Raw genomic sequence first — 12,928 nt, forward strand, 5'->3', positions numbered from 1 at the left:
AAGCCAATACTCGCCTTCCTTCGAGCTGGAATATTTACATTGGTCTCCGACTGTAACCAGAGGAGAGACTAGTGAGCATGGATAGTCTGCAAAGTCCAACGCCATTAGACCTACTTTTATACATTATTTAATAACTTCCCTGTCATACAGTCAGAATCCCTAAAGTTATACCAAAGTAACTTCAAACAGTGATGGATTATACTACTACTACTACTACTAGTTTTAATTGAAATATGCTTTTACATATTTGTGTTGTTGAGTTGTCCTTATGCCAGTGTCATTGGCCTCAAAGATCTACAGTATGTATTATGCAGAGGTCCAGAAGTAATTCTCTTGTAAAAGTAGAAGTACCTGAGTGTAAGAATACTCTGGTAAAAGCCCTCCATTAAAAAAAAATGTACTCAAGTAAAAGTACAAAAGTATTAGCATCAAAATATAACTAAAGTACCAAAAGTAAAAGTACTCATTATGCGGATTGACCCACTTCAAAATAGTACATATGTTATGATTATATATAGGCCTATTGATGCATATTCATCATAGCTGGTAAAGGTGAAACTATGTTTTTATTATTTTGGTTGCTGGGTGTTTTGTGAATTTAGTCCAAGTGTAACTAAAGTCTTATTGAAGTGCTGATTATGTTTTATATCATATGCAAAGTAACTTAAGGTACTACATAAATGAAGTGGGGTAAAATACAATATTTGGAATACAATCTCCCCTTTAATCATTACAATCCACTATGAACGCTCTGTATTCATTTTTGAGTGTTCAATATCTGCAATGTGTGTATATTTTTTCTTGCTTTGTTTATGCATGTAATTGAATGTCCAAACAAGATGCACATATAGAACAAATCCATCATAAACCCTTTCTGAAGACATGGCTCTGAGTCGTTTTAAATTATGTGAAATCTTTGTGGTTTAGAAAATTAAATGAGAACAGGACTCTATAAAACATTGGTTAGTTTACCAGAAAACCAAAGCGGAAGGAAATGTAGACAGCGAACTAGCACGGATGTGAAAGAAACACCAAATTGCAGCCAAATTCTTGGTAATAGACCTGCTTTAGTGCCATTGTTGTGGTAAAAAACAATAATTTGGAGCTTATTTGGTTTGTTTTAAAAAGGTTGGGTACTCAGTGGTATAAAACTCAAGAAAATGAATAACATAACGCATTAAATAAAAAAGAAATGATGCCTACTGAATAAACTGAAACAAATGCAAAGCCTATCCATGAGGCATGAATGAGAAATTAGAGGAGAGTCTAGAACTTGGAATTAGTGGTTCAAGGCTTCGCTTATTACATTTGGGAAGTTCAAAATAATGAAGGTAGAATAATAATTGTTTCCTTGATCTACACAGGATGATATGGTGAAAGCAATAGAAAAATCAACGTCTACTTGAATGTTACCCATTGAACTGGACTGGAGTTGGCTTCTTTTAATAAGAAACCAGATGGCCTCAACGCTTCCCCTCCACTACTGCTCTGTGTCTTTCTTGTGATTTCTTCTCTCTTCTAATTTCCTCTGTCCCTGCCAAAGTCTGTTGCTATGTTTCCTGCCTATGAACTTTTATCCACTACGAATATTCACAGACAATTTCATAGCAAGATGGCCAGTACTGCTAAGATTTTGGACAACAGATAAACTTGACTGAGTGAGTGACATGACATCACGTTTGAATGAAAAACAGCCTACCTGCTGGCATACAAAAAGTGTGGTTTTAGTGGTACTGAGTAGTTAAAGAACGAACAAAAATAATTTTATTATGTATTGTATGAAGGTAAACATTTTAATGTTGTTTTTCATGGTGTGCAATGGTGGAAGAAGTAAAAGTAGCATTACTTCAGTATGAAAATACTTTGTTAATGTTAATTAAAAAGTATTATCATCAAAATATAAAAGTACTCATTATGCATGATGGCCCATTTAAACACGATATTAAATTATTGTATTTAACTAATATTTAAAAATAAGTTATTTTAATTATTGATGCATTAATGTGTTCATCACTTCAATGTTGCATTTGGTAAAAGAGGGGTTCATTTGAGATTCTCTATTTACTGTACTACTGAGTAGATTAACATATAATAATAAATGATAATGTAATGAGTTGACTTATATTTTGCATTAATAACCAAAATCCGCAAAGTAACCAAAGCTGTCAGATACAGTGTAGAGAAAGTAAAAAGCGAAATATTTGCCTACAAAATGTAGTGGAGTAAAAGTGTAAGTAGCATAATGTGAAAATACTCAAAAGTACAAGTACCTCAATGTATTACTTAAAGGTGGGGTAGGTAAGTTTGAGAAACCGGCTCGAGATCGCTAGAATTTGAAAATACACAACCGGAGAAAATCTGCCACTTCCTTATAGAGCCCCTCCTCCAACACACACGAACGCGCACATGACCAATGAGGGCACGAGATAAGTTGGTGCCCCGATGGAAGGCTGACAGGCAGGTAGGCCATCCAATCCGTTTGGCCGGCTAAACGGATTGGTTGTACTTTTTACAGTATTACGGCTTCTACAGATGACATTTTTTAATGGATTTTTTGTCAAAGCACTTAAGATATTCATTGCTATCGGGATGTTAAGAGCATTCCATGGAATATAACAAAAAGTGTATCTCGAGCCGGTTTGTCAAACTTACCTACCCCACCTTTAAGTACAGTAGCCTACTTGAGTAAATGTTAAGCCTGAGTCTGGGTAAACGTCAATGCGCATGCGCTGATTTCTAATTACGCCCACCTGTTGTCATAGCTGCCATCAGTACAGTTGTAACTTGGTCGTAGTTTCCAGAAGTTTGTAGATAGTAACTGTCGTGACCATAAACGATGTGAATTATCTTTGAAAACACACATAGGAAAGTTTACCTTTTAAAAAAAACACGTACATTTGTATAATCAAACCTGTGATAATAACAATGAGCTTTAACGCTTAGCCTAGTTCGCCAGGAACACATTGCTAACTGCTAGCTTGTCAAAAAGAATGCTTTCTCTCGAAAGTGATGGTACCATGTCAGAAACAGGCTCGGATCCCCTGGATAATGCTGAGAGGATTATTAACATGAAGCAGCAAGACAACTCGGTGGAATTGGGGAATTAAACCGAAGAACAACACATTGAGGAGAACAGGTATGTGCCTAGTACTAGTATCACCTGTGTTAAAATTGTGTGTATACATTATTATTTATTCTATCAAATGTTCAAATTGTGTAGCTAACCAGTCAGGATATCAACATAATAGGAAGGCTAGTAACTAGGTATATGCACTGCAGTCTATTGCAGTCTAGTACAATGCATTAAAAATGACTTATTTCACTTTAAACAAGAAATTAACTGCTGCATGATTTTGTTTGTTTGCTGAGTAGCTTTGGAAACTCTTTGGCAACAATGTCTGTTGACGTTTGTCACTACAACATATTGTACAGAAACATTCATGTTTATCATATTATGAGCAGAAACACACCTGAGCTGTTGGTTAAATCACTTAATCATCAAGCCACACATACTACTGTGAACACTTTATAAGCAGGGCATGTTCACTATTAAGTATTATTGATTTGCTATTTGCACCTTGGAATGCTGTAGTGTTGCTAATATATTTTTATTATGTTTGAACACACACTGTACACCCACCATCAATATATATTCTAACCCTATCTTTATAGAAGGCCTATATAATGAAACATATGAAACTTGAGCAAAACAATAACTTGCCAGTCATTGACTCATCATCAATGATTGGTATGTATGCAAACACTGTGGTTAACATTTTAACTATACAAGCATTTTTCAACACTGTCCAGAAATATTGCTCACTATAAACATACAATATGTTATGTGTTTGAATGCTCACAGGATCACAGGGCAGAGTCATGCCTGACTGAGCTGTCAATCACTTGAGCGGAGCCATTATGGCACCCTGTCATTTATCACTGGTTGCAGGGAAGAAGCCGCCTCATTACTGTGTGTGTTGGTGACGCCCATGCAGGCTCAGCAGCACAAAAGCCCCCAGGCCCAATTAGAGAACCTGATGGATTCCAAACTCATGGCAATGTAGCTTCAACCTTTCTTCAGATTAATGCATGTAGACATCCTGTAATCCTCCCCTCCTCTTTTAAAAATGGCTTGTGTAAGGTCAGATGTCTTCTGAAATTATAAATGATCACCATAGTATTTCAGTGATTAAACTGTTGTCTGTGTGGATTCCCAGCCTTGTTTATCAGACTCTAACAGCCTTTATTAACACCATAGTGTCATGTTCAAAACACTTTAATATGTATTGATATTAAACAGGATTTAATTTGGTGGATATTAAATGTTCCAAAATGTTTTTTCTATTTGAACCATTCATCACTAGTTATCACTTTAAGTCGGGAATTTAGCTAATAATATTAACCATTCCACTTCTTGGCTTATAATTGACATAATGTATCTATGCTATTGATTTGAACCAACCATACCATTAATTTCTCCCAAGTATTTCTGCTGTTTATCCAGTTGTTTAGCTTCACTTAGCTTCTCAGTTTGCTAGCTTTTCATGTTCCCTTAGTAGATTTTCATAATACCTTTTAAAGTTATCAAATGTATTGAGCTGCTTTCCATAGTCCCTGGCGAAAAGAGCACATAACCTCATTGGGAATTTTTTTATCTTAATTATTCAGCCAGACAGTCGGATAACTTAACTTAACATGGGCTCATTTCATGCACATTTTGCTGTCACTGAACTATGCATTTTAACTGTCATATCATCTCAAAATGTTGGTTTTACTGTGAGTAATGACTTCATATCTATCGTTCTCATTATCTGACACTGACCCAGCGGTTTGCAGAAAGGGTTTCTACAGCTAAACCAGTAATACCTTTAACCATCTTAAAGCATTTTATTTAAGAACATTCTGCAGTTACCTTTTGCATTAACGAGCAGCATTTCATACAGATACTGCAGATATGGCAGAGGCCAGTAAAGCAATATATCTCACTGTCAGCTAGACTACAGATCGTTATGGTCGGCCCATTTTCTCCATCACGCTCTAACACCATAAATCATTTTGATGATACAAAATGATTGGTGTGATACTGCTGACATTGGTGACTGTGGTCAAAGATAGACAAAAGTAGTAGATTAGTGTTTTCCTCTTGTGTATTTACTGATAAAATAAAACTGAACAGCAGAAATATATCTTTTTTGTTTCTTTCTAAATGACCACCCTTAATGAATCACCGCTGGGATGGATGACATAACATGAGTCATAGTAATTGCATCTCAACAAATAATAATGTTCAGAATAAATTGCTTTAGAGAAGCTGCTTCAAAGATGGATTTGCTATCCTCGTTATGATTATAGTATAGCGTGCAAAGGTAGTTTCACACAGTGCTATCAGGGCATAGCAGTGCGTGCATGAAGACAGGAAGTGTCAGTCTGGGGCTGCTGCACAGTTACCACAAGGCTATAGAGTCGATAAAGACACATCAAAACCCCAGAACGACTGCAGTGTGCCCTGCTGCTATCTGTGGTCACGCAATAATTGGGGTATCTTTTTTTTATTTGTGTTTGTGAGCATGCATGAGTTTATGAAAAACAAACCCAGACCGTAACAGTGAAACTTCTTCCGATCTGGCCTCATTAAAGATGGACTCGCTGAGATCTACAGTAGGAGACAAAGGGACTAGGATCTGAACATGATACATAAAATAAAACCTACATTTAATTGAAATAGGAATAATGATGCAACTATATATCTCATTTCATGATAATACGATGATACTATTTAAATGTCTTTTTGAACACACTCTAAGGTTGAAAAGTGTTTCATGATATGAATTTATTTCTCATATGGTGCAGTGCCACCTGCTGTGGGATGTATGCAAACACAGACTGAACCCACTGACCTGAAAGAGGAGAACCAGAGATATTAAAAGCCGTCTATCACTCAGATACACAGAGATGTAACTGCCTGTATTTGAATTGCTCAAGAAGACACAGCATTATCACATTTATATTGGTATTGGAGCAGTCAAAGAAGCCTTTAGAGACCATTTCTAGCTGAAGGCGTTTAGAAATGGATGAATTTGGTAAACATACTTGTCATTCCTGTATCACTCTGTGTTCTCTGGCTTAATGAGCACCAGATGAATCAACACAAACATCAGGGTGATGACATCTCAAGGAGAAGGGATGGAGGAATGAAGAAAATATATTTGCTATGGCTTCAAATATAGAGCTCCAGTCTCCCTCATGCAAATAGAAAAAAGAAGCTCTGAACCAAAAACAACCATTATTATTTCAGTCATATTATCTTTGAGCAATTGCATATTTGTTTAGGATGTAACATTTGAGTCTGTATGTTGGCTTATCCATTCCAATAAGGTCTCACAGACGCTTGCTGCATCCGCTTGGACGTTGTCCATGCTCTGAATCATCAGACACTTTGCAGACCGTGGAGAAAAGATGACGGTTTGTTAGTCACTGTTTAGGCGTGGGTAGCTTTTCCCATCTGAAAGTGGGTGCAGCAGCAGGAGGTGAAAAGGTGATGGTCTTTATTTCCACTTTGCCTTTTCTTTTTTGTTCACAAGTGAAAGGCGTCTACACACAGCAGACAATGATTGTGATCACCTCTAAGGCATGACTGCTATTTAACTTTACTGCCTGAAAGCACATTTCATGGCAAACTTTTTGCACAATGCCTTAAATTATTTATTTACAGGTTTAAACATGTAATTCACACCGTTTTTTTTCTCCAACTTTAATTTTGTTTCTATGTTATAAATTAAGAGTATAATTTCGTTCTTGTTTTTTTTTCACAAAAATCCCCAATTGTTACTATACATTTATTGGGTAGAACTATTATGTTAATGCCCTCATTGTAATATAAGCGTTATAGATAAAATAGCTTAGACGATATATTTTAAAATGAACTCACTAACATTTAAAAATAACTCGAAAATGTAATTTCTGAATATCATTTCTGTGAGTCTTACAATAGTTCATTTGATATATTTTCCAGCCCTTTATGATTGTTTGTAGGGAGTGACGCCAGTGAATGTAAGGTAAGGTAATTACACCAGTGTCAATCAACCCTTACTTTACGCAATTGTGTTTCAAATCACCTAGTTTTTCTCTTCTCGCATCCAAAAATGGATTCTGACATGCTGGTTTCACTAGTGAACATCTTATGCTTAGGTTCAGATGCTATTGGTTTACCAGCTTTTTTGTTACACTTGCCAGAATTAGCCGTGACTTTTCCCTGTTCTCAATCACTTCCAGGTTTTTGGTCAGATTGTCTGTCAGTCAAAGTCTTACAAAAGTCTGACATTTATATCACGTTATGTTACTTGTATATATGTATACACACACTGCCAGCATACTTAGACATCAAGATAGCCACTAGATGGCGCCAAACGATACGTAAACAGCAGACATTGTTCCATATCTGAGTAGTGTCATTCCACATTTTTCAGACTTAAAAGGAACCAACCATATTTGTGATTAGAGTTTGACTTGTACTTGCATTTTATTAATTAGACCAACATTATTATACAAAGTGAATCATAATATATTCAACAGCAGAATATTGTCTGAATACAAAATGTCTATCCTTTCTGTTGTAGTGTAAATAAGTTTTGATAATGGCTAAATTAAGGGGGAGTATGGGGGAATAAAAGCGTAATATCTATTTAAGACTTGTTGAGAGAGGGAATTGTGCAGCTGTGATATCGGCCTGACACAACAGATTGTTGTCCACAGTCGCCCTGAGATTGTTAGCAGTCTGGGCAGGTGGTGTGATCACTGAGTCTGATGGAGCTGCAGGAAGAAGCAGCAGCCACTCAATGTGGGAAATGGAGGATGGCACATGTAATTGACATGTTTAAAAGGAGACATTGTTGGTGCTTGATTTGTAAGATTATATATTATATAAAACAATATATATATACAACAATATATATTGACTTAAATGGAAAAATGTGCTTTTGCTACCTTCGCAAAATAGGGATTTGTTCACAAGAACTAAAGAGATCAGAGATGTTTTCCCTTAATTGCTCTACATTTGGGAACTTAGTTGAACTCTGAATTCTTGTTTGCAGCTGATGCCATTACCCACATTCTCAAAATGTTCTTACATTTAACGAGAGCATCAGCACTATCCTGCCCACTGAGATGATGGTTGGTATCCAGGTAACTTCTTGATGACAGTGTGATTGTAGTTGATGATAAAGCTTTGCCACGTAACTGTGTTCTGTGCTGCCACAGTGAGGACTTCTGATAAGCTTGCATGGGATCAGATGTGTAGCACATGCTGGTAGCAATTTGGTGCATTTAATCCAAACACAAAACTAGAAGAACCTGCAAAACCTCCGTGTGACTCATCAGAAAACCCACCTGGAAAAACAGAGAACAGATGGAAGTGATAACTTTAACTCACGGTCAAGTTGAATTTAATCCGTCTGTCACTCTGAACGTGAAAACGCAAAGTACTTTGTTGTACCAGCTTTGTTGGTTGGTGGCTCATACCTGACTTGGCTCCAAATTGAAATATCTCAGCAGCCATTGGATGGATTGCCATGACATTTAAAAGCAACTGACGTTTGCTTTAGTGCAATCACAAAGTTGACATGTTTGGCTTTCAGTGGATGGATTGCCTTGAAATTTGGAACAGATATCGCTGGCGTTCAGAAAACACATTTGAATGGGTATGGGTGATCCCCTGACTTTTCCTAGTGTACCAAAATGTGACCATGTTTTACACTTTGTCTGTGAAATATCCCAACATCTACTAGTTTGAATGACAATTTTACGGACTTGACTGTTCCAACTGACTTTTCCTCGTGCGCCACCATCAGCTTGACATTTTTGGTTCAGTGTGTAATGTAATGACAATTAGATTAATAGATTTACATTTATACTTAAAAATCCCCTCAAAGTGATCCTTTAACTTTCATTTAGTGCCATTATGACACACTTAAAGATAACTATAATAATGACATAACAACATTTACATTATGTACAATTTGTCTACAAAGGTTATTTGTAAACTTAAACTTTACCCTAATAAGAAATTGTATTTTTGATAAGAAGGTCATGACTTAAACAAGAAAAGCATTATGCTCAGTGTGAGCTTACATTTAATAAATTATAATAAAACCCCTAACTTGTCCTTTTTGGACAAAGCTCTTCACTCAATGACGACCTGTGCTACAGCTTAAGAGGCTCCAGCACGATCTGGCCGCTCAGTGATTTAATAATCCATATGTATTAGCTGTCTGCTTGGCTGATAAGAGACGGGACAGTCGGGACTGTCAAACGTTTTTCTTTTCTCTGTCCACAGTGACGGGTTCAAAGGGAAGTCGGGGAGTTTTAGAGAAAGCAGGGCCAGCTTGATGGATGCTTGACTGTACAGTATATACAGCTGGGGTCCCATTGCTCTTGTTTGCTGGAGAAAAGCGTTTTGGATCATGAGTACAACCTCGAAGACTTAATTAAATAAGTATGTCTTCTTTAAAAACATAAAAACATTTACGTTAGAGATGAGAGAAGAAAAACAGGATAGTAGAAGGAGGTATCGGGTTCACGTTGCTGTAAGGGGATGAGTCCTAAAAAATATTTAGAAATATCTGAAATCCAAAGCATGTGAAGTTTCCATCCACTTGAGGTATGTGAGGGGGACCAATTGAATTATCCCCACTTGGAGTTCTGTTTGCCTGCCAAGTGCTTCACAAGGCTCACCTACAAATGTTTGACAAGACATTGCATTCATCAGATGTTTGGTTTAATTTACGGCCATTATGGCAACCTGTTTCAGGTCGTTTATCTTCGTTGATGTGAAATCGACAACCCATTCGGCTTGATATGAGTCAAACCTAATCAACCTTTTTTTAAACGCGTCGACACACACAAAAAAGACATACAAGCACACCTTTCCCTGTGGAATTAGATCTGTGCTAGCGAAGGCCTACATGGTCCTTTGCCATGGATCTGTGGTTTCCAATACACATTTCTGGAAGAGAAAGAGGCATTTTCACTTTGGCCTGCTGCTACACAGCATCAGTCACTGTTTCATAACAACATGCTTCCCTTGTTTTCTCAACATTACCTAGCAACAGCAGAACCAGGACCTAAGGCGAGACATATCAAACTCACAATCTGTGTGATGTTAAACCATTAACAACATTGCAGGAGCTGTTATTTAATTTGAGTGGTAATGATCATATTAACAATGTAACAATATAACATTTGTGAGTTTTCATTAGAGATTGTTGCTAAAAACCTCTTTGGGTTATAACAATATGCAGAACATCTGCTTTGGCCGCAGACGTATACATTTACGTGGAAAGATGAGGTGCTACAATGACACCCAATTCATGATATCATGTAAAGTGTGTGCATGTGTTTGTATGTGTGTGCATGTGTTTCTGTGTGTGCTAGTGTCATTGTTGGAGGGGATCCAGGCATGCAGATGGCCCTGGTTTGTGTTTGCACTGAACGGCTGCAAGTGCCGTGACAAACCATTTGTGCACGCACTCACGCACGCACACACACACACACACACACGCACACACACACTCAGGATGACGCACACTGTCTTCTCCAAGGGTCAGGTCAGTAAACTGAACTATGGAGTATCATTGTGCTGCTTTGATTCTGCAAATTATTCTTTTATAGAACTGAGATTTGTTCTGTATGATTAAGGTTATGTAACATGCATGCTTAAATAATTGATTTGAGTTTGTTATAAAATATAAGTTCAGTGCACGTTGTTGCTTGGCTGTAAAGTGTTATGTCTTGGAAAGCGCACAGTTTATTATCAGTTGTGACGCATTGAGGTGTGTTCTATTACCATCTGCAGTATAAAGAAAGGCAGCAGCAAAAGAAGGTGCAGTCGGTGTACCTGCTCTCACCTGTACACACTCGCTGGCTGGCAGCCACTACTATAGCAACAACAATAACAACACCCCGGGAAAGCCTTCAGGACTTCCTGGGAGATCCTCTGGTATGCAGGCTCAAGTCTAGGCCAATGTTTTCACTGTTGCCTTGGCGACCAGAGGCCGTAAAGAGGGAAACCCCTTATCTGCTGACCTTAACGCTCAAATGTTGTCACGGTTCAAAGGCCTGTTAGGTAGAGATGAAAAAAAGGGAGACACACAGACACACACCTTAAAGGTTGGTCTATATACAGTATCTGTGTCACCATGGTGATTCTGTTTGGGTGCAGCGTACGCTCCACAGGGCATGAATTGTTGCAAAGCTGAGAAAGAGAAAAAGGGCGTCCCTTGGCTTTGAGTCAGAGCTGGTGGACTCACACTTTCAGGCAGGGAATCCAAAGATACATTTATGTTAGTGAAAGACGGGAGGGAAGGACCTTCAGCATGAGGAATGTGATTGAGGCAGTTTTCTCTCTGTTGTGTTGAAATGCTGTTTGGTGCTTTCTGGATCTGACTCTGACTTCAGATATGGCCTATTTTTTTAAATGGAGGACTGGTGCATGATGCAGATAAATTAATTTGCAGCCTTTAATATGCTTACCAAAAATATCCTAAAAAAGGGTAATTTAATTTATAATAGTATAATTTTGTATTAATCTTCCTTGTGATAAAACGAAATTCAAAGATGTAGCCTATAGGAAGTCAATATGTAATCTTCATGGTCTGCTATGTGTGGTACCACAGCAGTAAAAAGGCACTGTACCATATATAAAAGGCCAATGCACTGAGAGCTGTAAACTGCTGAGAGCAGAAGGAGATGAAAGAAGTGAAAGCTTCATGGCCGAATATCAAAATATGTGAAATGTCTTTATGCACACATGGCAGCTCACAGAACCTGCACAGATGGTGCAGATTGTGTCAGGGCTCTGGTGGCACTTCAGGCAGATCTTAATTGTCCTCAGTTGGCCATGGTGGCTCACACGGATCACAAACTGGAAGATTGTCCTTCACATTGAAAGCAATCCCATTCAGCTTGTGGGAATTCTCTGACATATGCTTATTCATTTTGCTTGATCTGCAACATCTGAGGAATTTTCAGGATGGGAATTTCCAGAGAAGAGTGAACGGAGGCCACATTTTTATCCGAGGACGAAGGGGCCAAAGTAGCATTGTTATGCCTCAGATTACTCGCAAAACTGTTAGCACTTCAGAAGGCTAATTCATGCACGTATGCAGTTCCACTAAAAACATCTCTTTAGTTGTACCTTTCAGAGACGTTTGCTTCTGCTTTTGCAAAAACGTGTCTCTCTTTTTTGCCAAGAGATCCCCTGTCTTCATTCTCTCATGAAATTATAAAAAGATCGTTAATTCTTGAGTTTCACCCTGTAACATCATCTTACCTCCTACGTGCCAAATGGAGCATCAGATGGGATTCACACACCACTATGTGTTCATTAAAAACACTATCCCTGCCAAGATTAATAATTGAATGCTCTGTCCTCAAATTGAATCAATTGTTATATCAGATGGAGTCAGACTTGGTGAGTGAACTTACATCAGCCTGCAGTGTCCAGAAGTACTTGGACTCATTGTTTTTGGCTCAATTTCAATTTTCATCTTTAAAGAAAATGTCTCTATAAGCGTATACATGTTAGGGCTGCTCGATTATGGCAAAAATCATAATCTCGATTATTTGGTCAATAATTGTAATTGCGATTATTAAATGCGATTATTCATTGACTTTGAAAACATCCATTTATTGGAGAAAAAAAATGTGAACAGTATGTTTTTAACAGTTGATTACCCTGAACTTTAAGTATAATTCAACTGAAAAACCAAAAAAAAAAAGATTAAAAAAAAGAAGTCATAATAATAAAAAAATAATCGTTTTATTTCGATTCCGTTGTTTTCGTAATCGTTGCAAGCCATAATCGTAATCGCGATTCAAATACGATTAATTGAGCAGCCCTAATACATGTATTCCTGCTTCATTAGATGAAAGG

The sequence above is a fragment of the Pseudochaenichthys georgianus genome, chromosome 12 (genome assembly GCF_902827115.2).
Source record: "Pseudochaenichthys georgianus chromosome 12, fPseGeo1.2, whole genome shotgun sequence".
NCBI classification, from domain to species: Eukaryota; Metazoa; Chordata; class Actinopteri; order Perciformes; family Channichthyidae; genus Pseudochaenichthys; species Pseudochaenichthys georgianus.